At 34.2% G+C, this 12,800-nt stretch overlaps 1 protein-coding gene across 3 annotated transcripts in view; it reads left to right on the top strand.

The window, feature by feature from the left end:
• The window catches only part of LOC150096891 (uncharacterized), a 125,290-nt gene that overhangs the window by 42,661 nt on the left and 69,829 nt on the right, over window positions 1–12,800 (top strand). The window lies entirely within an intron of this gene.

The following is a 12,800-nucleotide window of genomic DNA, read 5'->3' on the forward strand; positions in this document are numbered from 1 at the left end:
AAAATATTAAGTGTATTTTAATAAAATTATAAAAATATTTCACACACCTTTAAATAGTTAATATCATAATACTCTTAAGATATTTCCAAAAAAGCTGTATGTATATGTATATGTATATGTATGTATTTATAAGTCTTGATCCAATACCCTTGGAGGGTAATGGATGGTAATGCTGTACCAATGAAGTTTAACTGAGGTTCGGCTGTTGCTGTTACCCCCTTGGGTGATGAGATTCGAGAGTTTTTGAGTTCGCTCTTTTAAGGTTTTTGCCTTAAGGGAGCAATTTGGGTCTCCGGGGAGAGTGTTCTCCGGCACGGCCCGCTGAGGGGCTTTGTCGGTGAATTATTTTCCTCGGAATTTGAGCGGTTCGGCTCGGTGGTGGCGTGTGGGTGGAAGGCCATCACTGAGTGGAGCCAACGCTGAGATGGACGGTCCTTCGCCCACGAATGAGTGGCCTAGGGATCATCCGAAATTTTAGAGACGGCTTTACCTTTAAATATGGCAATGCTGTAGCCAATGAAGTTCTAACTGAGGCTCGGCTATTGCTGTTACCCTCCTGCCATGATCAGAGCTTTAATTGCTCAATAACACGTTATCCCTACACAGTCCTCTACAGATAACGGGGAATATGAAAAGCATTCTTGCTTCGCCCCTTTAAGCCAGAAATAAATTGCTATATTTATAATTATACTAAGTTGATCATACATTGTTCAATATTCAGCAATTAATATAGGGCATCTCAGTATTATCATTTACACTTTCATCTGTGAGAGGGAATTTTATCTGCGTTGGCACCATTTTGCACACACTTTAACTAGTGTGGGACGTGAGCGACCAGCAAAGAGGGTCATATCCAATATGAAAAATCATAACGCAGGGGAGTCGAGACGATGTCCTCTTTCGAACGCAATATAATTACGTAGAAATTCTACACATAGAATGGTTACATAGATATTTTAGGCAGTTTAATAAAAAAATTAGTATTTCTTAGAAATAGTCATGCAACTGATATTTTACTTTAAGCAATCATAAAAGTAAAAAAAAAACATTAAGTGTATTAATAAAATATTTTGCACATCTTTAAATAGTTAAGATCATGTCACTTTTAAAGGATTTTTCATGGTTATAACCCTGTGTCTTGCAGATATCAGGGCCTATCTAACATCTAACTGCATTTCAATTGCAGAAAAAAATTCTTCACAGTCACAGAGATAATCACCCAAATCAACTAATTCGACAGGCAGCGGACTATCAGAGCATTTCAAATTTAAAAAACCGAAATCAGCTGTCGCAAGAGAAAGCTAATACAGCTCACAATGAGCGGGTAAATTACCCACAATAACCCCCTCATACACAAGCTAAAATCAGATGAAGGGTTAAGGACTCGTCCATCTCTCAAAGAAGTTCCAAGTAACCCCCCTTGTGGTGGCCGGGATAAGAATAGCCCCACTGTAACCCATGCATGCCGTACGAGGCGACTAAAATGGACACCCAGAGAGGGTAATGGATGGCAATGCTGTAGTCAATGAAGTTTTTAACTGAGGCTCGGCTATTGCTGTCACCCTCCTGCCATAATCAAGGCTTATAGCTCTATATTACCCCATCCATACACTTTCTTCTACAGATAACGGAGAATATGAAAAGCATTCTTGCTTCACCCATCTAGCCACACACACACACACACACACACACACAAAATCAATGTTCTGCAAGGTGAAAGGAAGTGGTGTGTTACGTCGCCTATTCTTGAAGAGTATATATTTTAAACTACAGGAAGAAAGAAGACGGAGATTTGTCCCAGTAGGAAGAACTAATTGCCTTCAATCGTTAAAGATATTTAATGTTTTCTGCACAATTACAGAGGGATGTAGCAAATGCACAAGGAAGACAGCCAGGGTCTTTTCTTAACAATACCTTTTGGGAAGATGTGACTGAAGTGCGTGATGGAGGACAATTAGTGTAACAGGAACAGGTTAACTAGAGTTTGGTGGCGTTCCGATTACAACACGCGCGTGCACGTAGACGAGGTGGACCAAGCAGATGGTACAAGATTTCGTGTAATGACCTCACCTTTAAATAAGTGATGCTACCTGCATGTCTTTTTAATAAGCATTACCTGTTTCCTGTTTGAAGTTTCCAATGAATGCATCCTTTCAGTTTGACTTAAAGATGAACTCTTTGTTTATCTTCCAATAATTCAATAACTTTTAACAGTTTCTGTAGTTAGTCATGATGAGTCCATTCCTTAGTCCAGATATGTTAATATAGTCGGTAACAATGGTCTTTTTTTTTTTTTCAGTAGTTTTCAACTAAGAAGATGGAAGTTTTTGCCTTGTTCACTGTACATGGTTACTGGAGAAAAGTGAATATAAATTCAATGAAAATGTAACTTTTTTTTTTACATTGGACAAAAATTCACTCTGTGAAATATCCACTGAGAAAATTATTACTGCTTTTTTTTTCATTGAACAATGGCTGATTTCAACTGCTGAGTTTGAGATGGATTCATCTTTGATCTCTGAGGAAAAATCACGTTTGCATTTTACTTCTTTGAAAATGCATATAAAGCAGGTGCCAAAGGGTAAAGCTGTTCAGAACACTGAATGGTATCCATTTCGAGATTAATACATCGCTATACCCAAACAAATCAGCGGATAAACTTTGAGAATGGAGGAAGGTGGTTTGACGTTAAACCAACTGCATTGATATATATATATATATATATATATATATATATTAGGATAACCAAGTTATTTTATAAACTTGGTTATTTTAACTCCTAATCCCAAGTATGCAAACAATTAAGTTTGCACCTGAAACAAAGTTCAAGTCTAAAGATAATACAACACCTGGGCAACTCATTGTAAGGGTGGGTAAAGCTCTGATCACTATTCTTAGTATTTTCCCATAATGTAAAGCACATCTCACTAGAAGATATATACTGCAATGCATTATGGGTGGGGTTACTACCCAGACCGGTTTTTCCTAATGTATAGGTGAAGCAGGCTCTAAAAATAAGACGATCCCGAAAGATCGCCCAACTCAGCGTTGTTCCAATCGATGACAGGCTCATCCCGTCACCACTTCTCAGCATTGGCTCTACCCAGTGGTAGGCTCACCCCACCACCAAGCAGAGCCATAATCTCAGCGGTGGCCCCACTCAGAGACAGGCAAAAACCTACTTCCAAGTGGAGCCTCTCAAAGCCAGATCTTCCCCGCACCGGTTTTCACCCTAATTGGGGTCTCATCAGTGAGTAGGTAGACCCTAAATACCAAGGTTATAGTAATACGGAGCCTTATCAACTTTACCTATACAAGTTACAACAAGGTGTTTTTATATATATATAGACAAAAACTATGAAAATAGGTAAACCGAAAATACAAACTACACACTGCACTTATGGAACAGGTTACGCATTGCAGTTATTTTGGTACAATTTTAAGTGAAGTCACTTAAAATTGTAAAGTTACAGAATCGGATTATTGGAGTATCATTTCTAATTTTAGGTGTATCGTGGTTTATTTTGCATGCAATTATTTCATTTTCTTTATATATGCTTCCATATATTTACGTATTGTATTTAAAAAAACAATAAATAATATTTATATTAAAATATCTGAACCTTAGTAGCTGGTTTTCAAGACCTGGATTCGAGTCCCATCTTTCATGTGAAAAACTTTTATCATGATGTTCAGTTAAAAGTTAGCCAATCTCATACGAAAGTGGGATTTCTTTGTCTCTCAAAGCAAGCGACTCGGTCCTGTGAACACATATCTACAGAAATAAAATACTAGGTTGTAATATTCGAAAAACAGAATTTTGTAATATTCGAAAGCTTTTATTATGGATGTAATAGATTGTTGAACACGATGGGGAAAAATTATAATCCTATATACGTCTAACCATGGCAAAAAAGCCCCTACGGAACTAGGTTCCATTTAGGTAGCTGCGTTTATCTTCGTTCCCTGCTTATGAATTGTGTATGGATGCAATAAATAAATTTTCGATTAAAAGTACATTCATTAATAATAGAGTTAAAGGATAATAATAAAAATAACGGTCTATTAATATAGCAAACTGTTCGTAGAATGTATATGAATGAATCGGCAAAATTTATTACAGACTCAATGGCACCAAATGTGTTTAATTCTTCTGCTATAATTTTTTATCTAAATCGTAGCTGTTGAAAATGAATTAAGTGTGTGGAATCTACAAAAAAAAATGTCAACTGTGCTTGAAACTTGGAACGAGCGAGGAGACTTACGAAAGATTTAAAACAAACTCTGACGACAAAACCATAGTCACTTCCTGGTGACTTTACCCTCCCACACATAAACTATCCCAGAAAATTCCACTTAAGTTAACTTAATAAACAACAATGGTTAGGTTGTTTGTTTTGTCGATCTATGGAGAAGCCAGTTGATAAGATTGCAATGTAATGTCACCATGACAATGCTCCCGCTCATTCTTATTTACTTGTTTTACAGTTTCTCGCCAAGCATGGTATTACGAGTGTTCCACACCCATCATGTCAACATATATAACTTCCTGTTATATATGGTGACAGGATGTTTGTTTCTGGAACTGGCGATTCATTTGCAAAGAAAGAAATTCATCGATTCAACTGGCTTCTCCATAGATCAATAAAAGAAGCCACGAAAACAAGATTTCGTGGCTTCTTTCATAATAATAATAATAATAATAATAATAATAATAATAATAATAATAATAATAATAATAATAATAATAATAATAAATTAGCGGAACCGGTGTATGCATATCCATATGAATAGCTTCGAAGGCAATATCTGATATTTGAAGGAAGATTGGAACATATTTCATATATTTTTATTCGTATGGAGTTTCCCCTTTCCTGCTCCGTCCCTTAGGACGGTTGAGCCCGCCTATTGAGGTATTAAATATGTATTTTATGATTGTAGATCTGTGTGTTCACGGGCCAGTTTGCCTGTTCTGAGGAACAAAAAAGCCGAGTTTCCAGGTGAAAAAAAAAACCTCTTCTTCCGTATGAGACCGGTTAACTCACCTTGAGTCGAAAGAGACCAGATAAAGGTTCCTCACGTCATGACGGGAATCGAACCCAGGGCTACCGCCTGACCTACGGAAGTTCACCTTTAATATAACGACATATCGATACTGTAAAGTAAAAATCTGTAATAAAAACTGTATTAACGTATTGTTTTCATTAACAGTACAAAATCTTTATTGGACTATTTCATAATTATGATGAAAGCAAATAACAGGCTAAAAACTCTAATGAGAATTGTTGAAGAGTAAGACAGCATTTTTTTTTTTTCGCTGAAATATAATCGATCCAAAAAACAAGACTTTTTTGGTAATATTATGCTCATAACTTAAGCTGTTTGGTATTATATTTAAATGATTATAATTTGCACCGTTAGTTTAAAAATTAATGAACAAAGAGGATTAGGATAAGCAAGAAGAAACAGCCCATCATTTTACAGCACTATAACTGTACTCCATCTTGACATAACCCATCCTTTAACCACTGGGTGGGGAACTAATATGAATTATGAAACACTACGCCAAGAAGGTAGAAATTAAGTAGCTGTGGATAATAACGGTTACCCAGGTAGCCTTCAGCGATACACCAAACATCGGTAGCTAGATTAGCATGGTAGACATGGCTTTTTGCTCGGAGAACAAGTAATCAACAGGTGGATAGGCAGTTTGTGTACACACAATGAAGCTAATAAAAAAAGTCATCCGTTATATAGGGGTTCGAGTCGTTTACCCTCTCCCTGTCATGTTGCTTCCCACCACAAGACACCTGTCTTGTGTGCGCCACTTAATAAACAGGGCCTCTTTCATTTCCGGTAGTTGGGTGGGGGGACATGGAGGATATAAACCAGTTTCCTAACTACACCTTGGCAGTCATCTTGACCTGGGCCAAGCCTTCTGTTCGGCATTTTTGACAAAGAGGACACTCTAACCGATCATCATCCACTGCATCCCACACTTAAGATAACGGAGATTTGGGGGGGGGGATTGGAAATGGTCACTTTTTTTTGGCTGATTTTTTTTTCCTCTTTCCTTTCCTCCTTAGCATTATCTCTGTTTGTGGTCTCTGTCCACAGAGGAACCAATAAGAAGGTTCACGCGTTTTAAGATTTGTGGGATTACTAATTACATGCTTGCAAGAAAGAATTATATTACTTTTAAGGGTTAGATGCCAGTTCCAATGCTTATTATTTCAGGCAGTCAATAGATTTGGAGCTACTTACGTTGGCCGGTGGTGGAGTCCGCTTGTTCGATCGTAAAAAAATGTGCTAAAATCTTCTGAAAGCCCTTAGGGTTATTTGGTTTAGGGTTGCGGCCTTTTCCTTTGCACTTAAAGAAAGAAAGAAAGAATTTTTTGTCTCTTCCTTGCCATACATGAACTGGCAGTTTTTTTTAATTTATTTATAGTTCTAGAAACACAAGTTATTAAATTACAAGAATCAAAACAGCATTTAAAATAGAGCAAAAAATATTAAAAAATTAAAAATAAAAAATAATAATAAACGAACGAGCTAACATGCTCGTATCGACAAGACCTGTTTGCAAAATCTTATATTTTCTTAAACCAACATTTTTTAAAACAACATTCAAGTCATTATTCTTTCTTGACTAAACACACGATGGACAATGCTCTTTGAATCAATTTTTTCTTTTTTTTCCTTCTTTAAAGTGTATAAACGTAATGGCATGTCATTTTATACCTTGAAATTTAATTTACATCGAAATATGCTTGGGCATTCCAAGTCAGATTAGTTGAATTGGAATTAAAATCATTTTCCCTCCAAATCAATATGTTACCTGTCAAGACATATAAGATATTATTATATCTCATATTTCTGTCTTCTTTTATTGTATCAATCCACATATATCTTGGTCTTCCTCTGGGTCTTTTTCCCTGCCAACCTGGCAGAGAACACTTGTTTTGCTAATCTTTCCTCTCCCATTCTATTTAAGTGACCATACCACCTGAGATTAGTACTGCTAACGCATTCCTGGATGCTAAGAATGTCGAGTTCTTCTTTCCTAATATCCTCGTTTTTAATATAATATTGCCCTTGATGCCATCTGTCCATCTCCATGATCTTTCTCAGGACTCTTATATCTGCGGTCTCTAGTGTTTGGTTAAGTGTTTTATTTCTAACCCAGTTCTCAGATCCATAAGTTAAAATTGGTTTGAACACTGTCTTGTATACAGCTAATTTAGTTTTGACTAATTTCTCTCTTATTCCATATGAATTTATTCAGTTGACTTCCTGCCATACCAGCTTTGTTGATTCTGTTGTCTATTTCCATATTTAATTTATCATCTTCATTAAAAATTGTGCCTAAATAGTTGAAATGTTTTACTTGTTCTACTGGTTCACCATTCAAGATACAGTTGATATTTTTCATGATTCTGCATATTTTCTCTCTCTCTCTCTCTCTCTCACACACACACACACACACACACACACACACACACACACACACACACACACACACACACACACACACACACACACACACACACACACACACACACACACACACACACACACACACACACACACACACACACACACACACACACACACACACACACACACACACACACACTTTACTAATACCTGTGCTATACATAGCATTGTGTGTATCAGAAGATACTAAATAATCCAACTAAATAAATAAAGCAAAAAGAAATTTTGCTTGCGTCAGAAGAAGACGGTGTTTTCCAGAACGAAATAGACGATGTAGTCTGTAGTTTATTGGATTAGCTGCGTATGACTGCTAGATGCCCTGCGTCTGAGTTTAAATGAAATGAAAACAAGTTTCTAGGTTGGCGTCAAGAGTTTATTTAAGATAGGTTCTTCATGGCTAGAAAAAAAAAGCACATTAAGGTTTATAAGATTTTTTTTTAATTGCAGGTGAATTAGCTGACACTACAGAGGTAGAAGGATTCTGTAGCCCAGAAACTTAAAATTTTCATCCTTTAAAATAGACAAACCACCCGAAGAACACACACACGTTAAGAGAAATACAAATACAAATAAGATTAATCCACTATCATTATAAGAAGCTAGGTTACTTCTTATAAATAACAAAGCATTTGATTTCATACATAAAGAACGATGGAAGTAGCAATATCTCATCTTAATTTAGAATTTATTCAACTTATTATCAGCTCATGACTGAAAAATCAACTTAAACAAAAGCACAGAAATTATCAATAAAAAGTTTAAACTGTTTAAAAATAGCATTGTTCATGTTTAAAGAACGATCAAGGGAGTTTATTTTAAACCTTTCAAACCTCCGCACAGGTTTATCCCCCACCCCCCACCCCACCTTGTTGTATCTCAGAAGTTCTGCAGACATGTAGACATTAACCGCACACACATATCAGATCCCTTAGTTTAAGCTGATAATTGCTAGTTCCGTCTACACCACAGGCAAGAGATGGGAGGGCGATCATATTTAGCAGCAGATGTACAATTAGAATTTTCATTTATTTCTTAGTGCTGTCTCCCGAATAGCTGCTGATACAATCAACGCTGAAACAGGATTTGTTGGTAAGGGGAAAAAAAAAAAAAAATTACAGGCCCCGGGAGCTCTTTTAAAATAGCACGCCAGGTAGAATTTATTCCTTAGATATCAATATATAAGTTATATACTAATACATAAGATGAAGGACAAAAAGCATTGAACTTGTTATTACACCATCCGGTTTGTTTGTTAACCAAGTCTATTGATTCCAAACGAACTAGTTCGTTTTACATATTTTCAGATACAAAAATAAAAAAAGTAAATGAAATCAACAAACATTTTGAGCGAAATTAACGGATAAAACCCAAATAAACATATAAAATAAATAAATGAAAAAAAAAAAAAAAAGCAATAATGCTTTCCTATGAACAGATATTTCTGAATACACCGAAACAAATCCTATACGAATATATATAGAAAGTTAAATGTTTCACAAATTGGTATATGAATAAAAGAATAAAAATTAAAATCTTTTTTAAATATATCTAAAACTGTTTTAATGTATACAAATGATATTTATTTTTCCAATTTTTTTATAGATAAAAAATAGCTATAAAGAAGAATTAAAATAAGGAAATTTATAGAGAGGTTTATGTTTGGTAGCGCGACTTTAATTGCCATTAAAATTATTGTCTAATGATCCGAGTCCAAAGTTCTCGTCGTAAAACCATCCGTCGTGATCAAAATGAACAAATAATAAAAGTTCAAAAGAAAAAAAAAAAAAAAAGCAAGGTAATTTCTATTCAAGTCCTTGGCTTTTTAATCTTCAGCACGAGCCAGAGACAATCTATTTTTCTGATGGCACGCAAAGGAATATCTTAAAAAAAAACAAAAAAACACTCGCCTGACGCGTGGAACCCACGTGTTCTGCAAGCTCAAAGAACAGACAAGGAACGCTGAGATGACGCAAAAACCACGCCGTCACCTTAGGCGGAGACATAATCGTGCAATCATTACTGATTCTAAAGAAATGTCTGGTGGATATTAAATGCAATTTATTTACAGCCAACAGCAAGCGATATGTTAAACTAACTATTATTCCGGTTTGCCCACAGCGCTCTTCTTCTTCTTCTTCTTCTTTTTTTTTTTTTTTTTCTTTTTTTTTCTCTTCACACCTTCAAACCACCTGTAATTTAAGAATGAAAACACCTGCTTCACCTAGATGAACTTTCAGCGTCCTGGGTCAATAGCCTAATTCGGAATCGCTAAAAGAAAAAAAAAAAGAAAAAAGCCCCATTGTTCTCTTAAGGGCGATGCTTATCTGGACCATCCATGAAATTAGTGGTTTTGTTTATTAAGCATACCCAGGATTAACCAATCAATGCAATGATCAATTATTCGAATAAACAATGACTTATTGCGATTTTATCTCATTCTATGCAACTTATTCAACTTAAATAAGAAAGGACTAAAAATCTCAATATTTTAATTTTCATCTCGCGTTGTTTTACCGTGGATAAAAAATTGTGTGCATAATAAAAACAACTACAGAAATGAAGCAGACGATATCGTATGCGAAACTAAACCAAATCATTGGTTAGTTTTATTAATTTCAAAAATCGAATAACAAGCTAGTCTGTGTAAAAGTAAATTAATTAAAATTAATTTTTCTCTCCATTAATACGATAATTTTTGCACTATCCAAAAAATATTTTCCAGTAAATACTAGAGAATATTTTTCCAGAGAAATAGTGTCAGTTGCGGAAGCTGTTTTACACAGATACTCGAGTAATATTACTCCTATTGAAGGATGTTACTCCTGTTGAAGAAAGTTAATTAATTATTTTTAATAAATCATTTTTATTAAAAATGAAATAAAAATAAAAAGTAAACTCTTAAATACTTCTTAAAAATAAAATAACTTATTATTAAAATGCTTTTTTTTAAATGTAATTATTTACAATGTTCCAACACCTTTTATATTGCAGAAGAATAATTTATAATATATATATCATTTAACAAACTCCAGATTATGTTCTGCTAAGATGTATATATAATATTCTGAAGGTAAATGATAAGCACTAAAGTTATTCAATAGATTTAGGCACAATGATAAGTGCAATTAACGCTAATTGAATAAATATTCTGATACAGAAATTTACTCAATCACATGTATGTATGTTTAGTGCCAAATTATGATAAATGTGTAAGCTGTAGTCAGATGTGCTACCGTCCATCGATACTAGTCTATCAATAATGAGCTGGATAGTTTCAGGTGGCGTCATGCCCTCTGCGTGCAGGTGAATGCGATCTATTCAAGGGCGCTTTTCAGTTAAGCATGGGACCTTTCATTCACCAGCCAAGTTAACTGTAGCGTAACACTCTGAACTCCCAAATTAAACTTAACTCACGGATGGTTTAATATCAAGTAACTGTAGCTATTTTTCCAATGTTGGGAGACTTTTTTCTCTCTCTTTCCCTTTAACAGCTGTGAACCACAAAATTCTGCTACAGTTCATTTAATTAGGTACAAAAAGTACACTTGACCTGCGATGTGTTTGAACCCTAGTGACCGTTCTCAGTAATGGAAACCCTGTTTTTTTTTTTTTCTTTTTTCGTTCGTCTTATTTTGGTTGGGTCCGTTACTAAACGCTTGACGTAATGCAGATGTTTCTTAGCTTGGTTGCATTTATGTAGTTTAATCGAACTTAGGTCATCCGTGTTATCCTAGCCTATAACTATTGACAACTGAAAACATTCAATTTATAAAGTGAAAAGACTAATCCAAAGTTCTCTTGGTTTAATAGAAAACATCGCAGAATATATATAGATAAAAAAAAAGTCAAAAGTTACATGTTTTATTTCAAGAAAAGAACTAAAGAAAGGACGATCATGTATAGACTCGGCCTTTTGCCTAAAATTAATAATAGAGAAAAGAAGACAATACAATTTAGAAACACATATTGCATTTATTGACTTTGAAAAAGCATTTGACAAAGTTAAAAGAAACATATTATTTAACATATTAAAAGAAAGACAAATACCAAATAATATCCTAAAAGCTATCACAAGTATATATGAAAATAATCAAATACAAATAAGATTAAATCACGAGCTATCATATATGTGAGAGATAAACCAAGGGGTCCGACAGGGATGTCCCCTCTCAGCAACTCTTTTTAATATTTACCTAAATGAAATAATAATAAAATGAAATAAAAATTTCAATCAAGGTATTAAACTTTCTCCTACTGTGAACTTAAACACTCTTCTCTTTGCCGACGACCAAATAATAAAACAAATTCTGAAGATAACTCACAGAAACCTATTTTAGATCTAAATGAGATAGCCAAAGAATATGGTATGATAATACCAACAGAAATATCAAAAACTGTGACCTTTAAAGTGCAAGATCCAGTAAGAACTAAAATAGTAATAGATAACAAGATTTCAGAACAGGTGAATTCATTTAACTACCTAGTATTTATGATCACATATGAAAATGAAAAAGATGTAAACGTAAAAAGTGTAAAATATTTAAAAATAACAGGTGTAATTAACTCTATATTTAAACCAAACCTAGTTCAAAAACAAACCAGACTAAAAGTATACAATACATTAGCCCTACCAGTCTTAATGTATGGAGGCGAAATCTGGACAATAAAACAAAAAGACAAACAAAGATTAACAACAGCAGAAATGAAGTTTGTGAGAAAAACTGCAAGGTATACTCTATTTGATCAGAAAAGAAACGATAAAATTATTAAAGAATTAAACCAAGAACCAGTAATAGAAAAAATTTAAAAATATAAACATAAATGGATGAACACGTTTAAAGAATGAAAATAGAAAGATTTTCAAAACAAGCCTTAAAGTACAAGCCATTAGGGAAAAGAAAAACAGGACGCCCTCATAAAAGATTCATCGATGACTCCTAAGGCTGGAACAGGCCATGCTAGGCCTAAATCCTTGATATGCATGATGATGATGATTTGAATTCTAGTCGCCATCTTGAATTTTTCAGGAGAAGAACTGAAAAAAATTATAAATTCTTAATATGCCAAATTACATCTACTAATTAATTCATACCGTTTGAGATTTAAAAACAACAACAACTTAAATTACATAAAATTCTACAATTAAGGTCAGGAATGTAATTAGCACTGCACTTCTAAAAGCCATATAATGCCTAAAACTAATTAATAGCCTGACCTCTTGTGGTAAGAAATTAAATTAATTAAAAATAGATAAATAAAGAAAATAATAATAATTAATTACATCAGTGAATCAAACATTTGCT

The sequence above is a fragment of the Typopeltis vanoorti genome, chromosome 18 (genome assembly GCF_054136105.1).
Source record: "Typopeltis vanoorti isolate ZY-2024b chromosome 18, IOZ_Tvanoo_1.0, whole genome shotgun sequence".
NCBI lineage: Eukaryota > Metazoa > Arthropoda > Arachnida > Uropygi > Thelyphonidae > Typopeltis > Typopeltis vanoorti.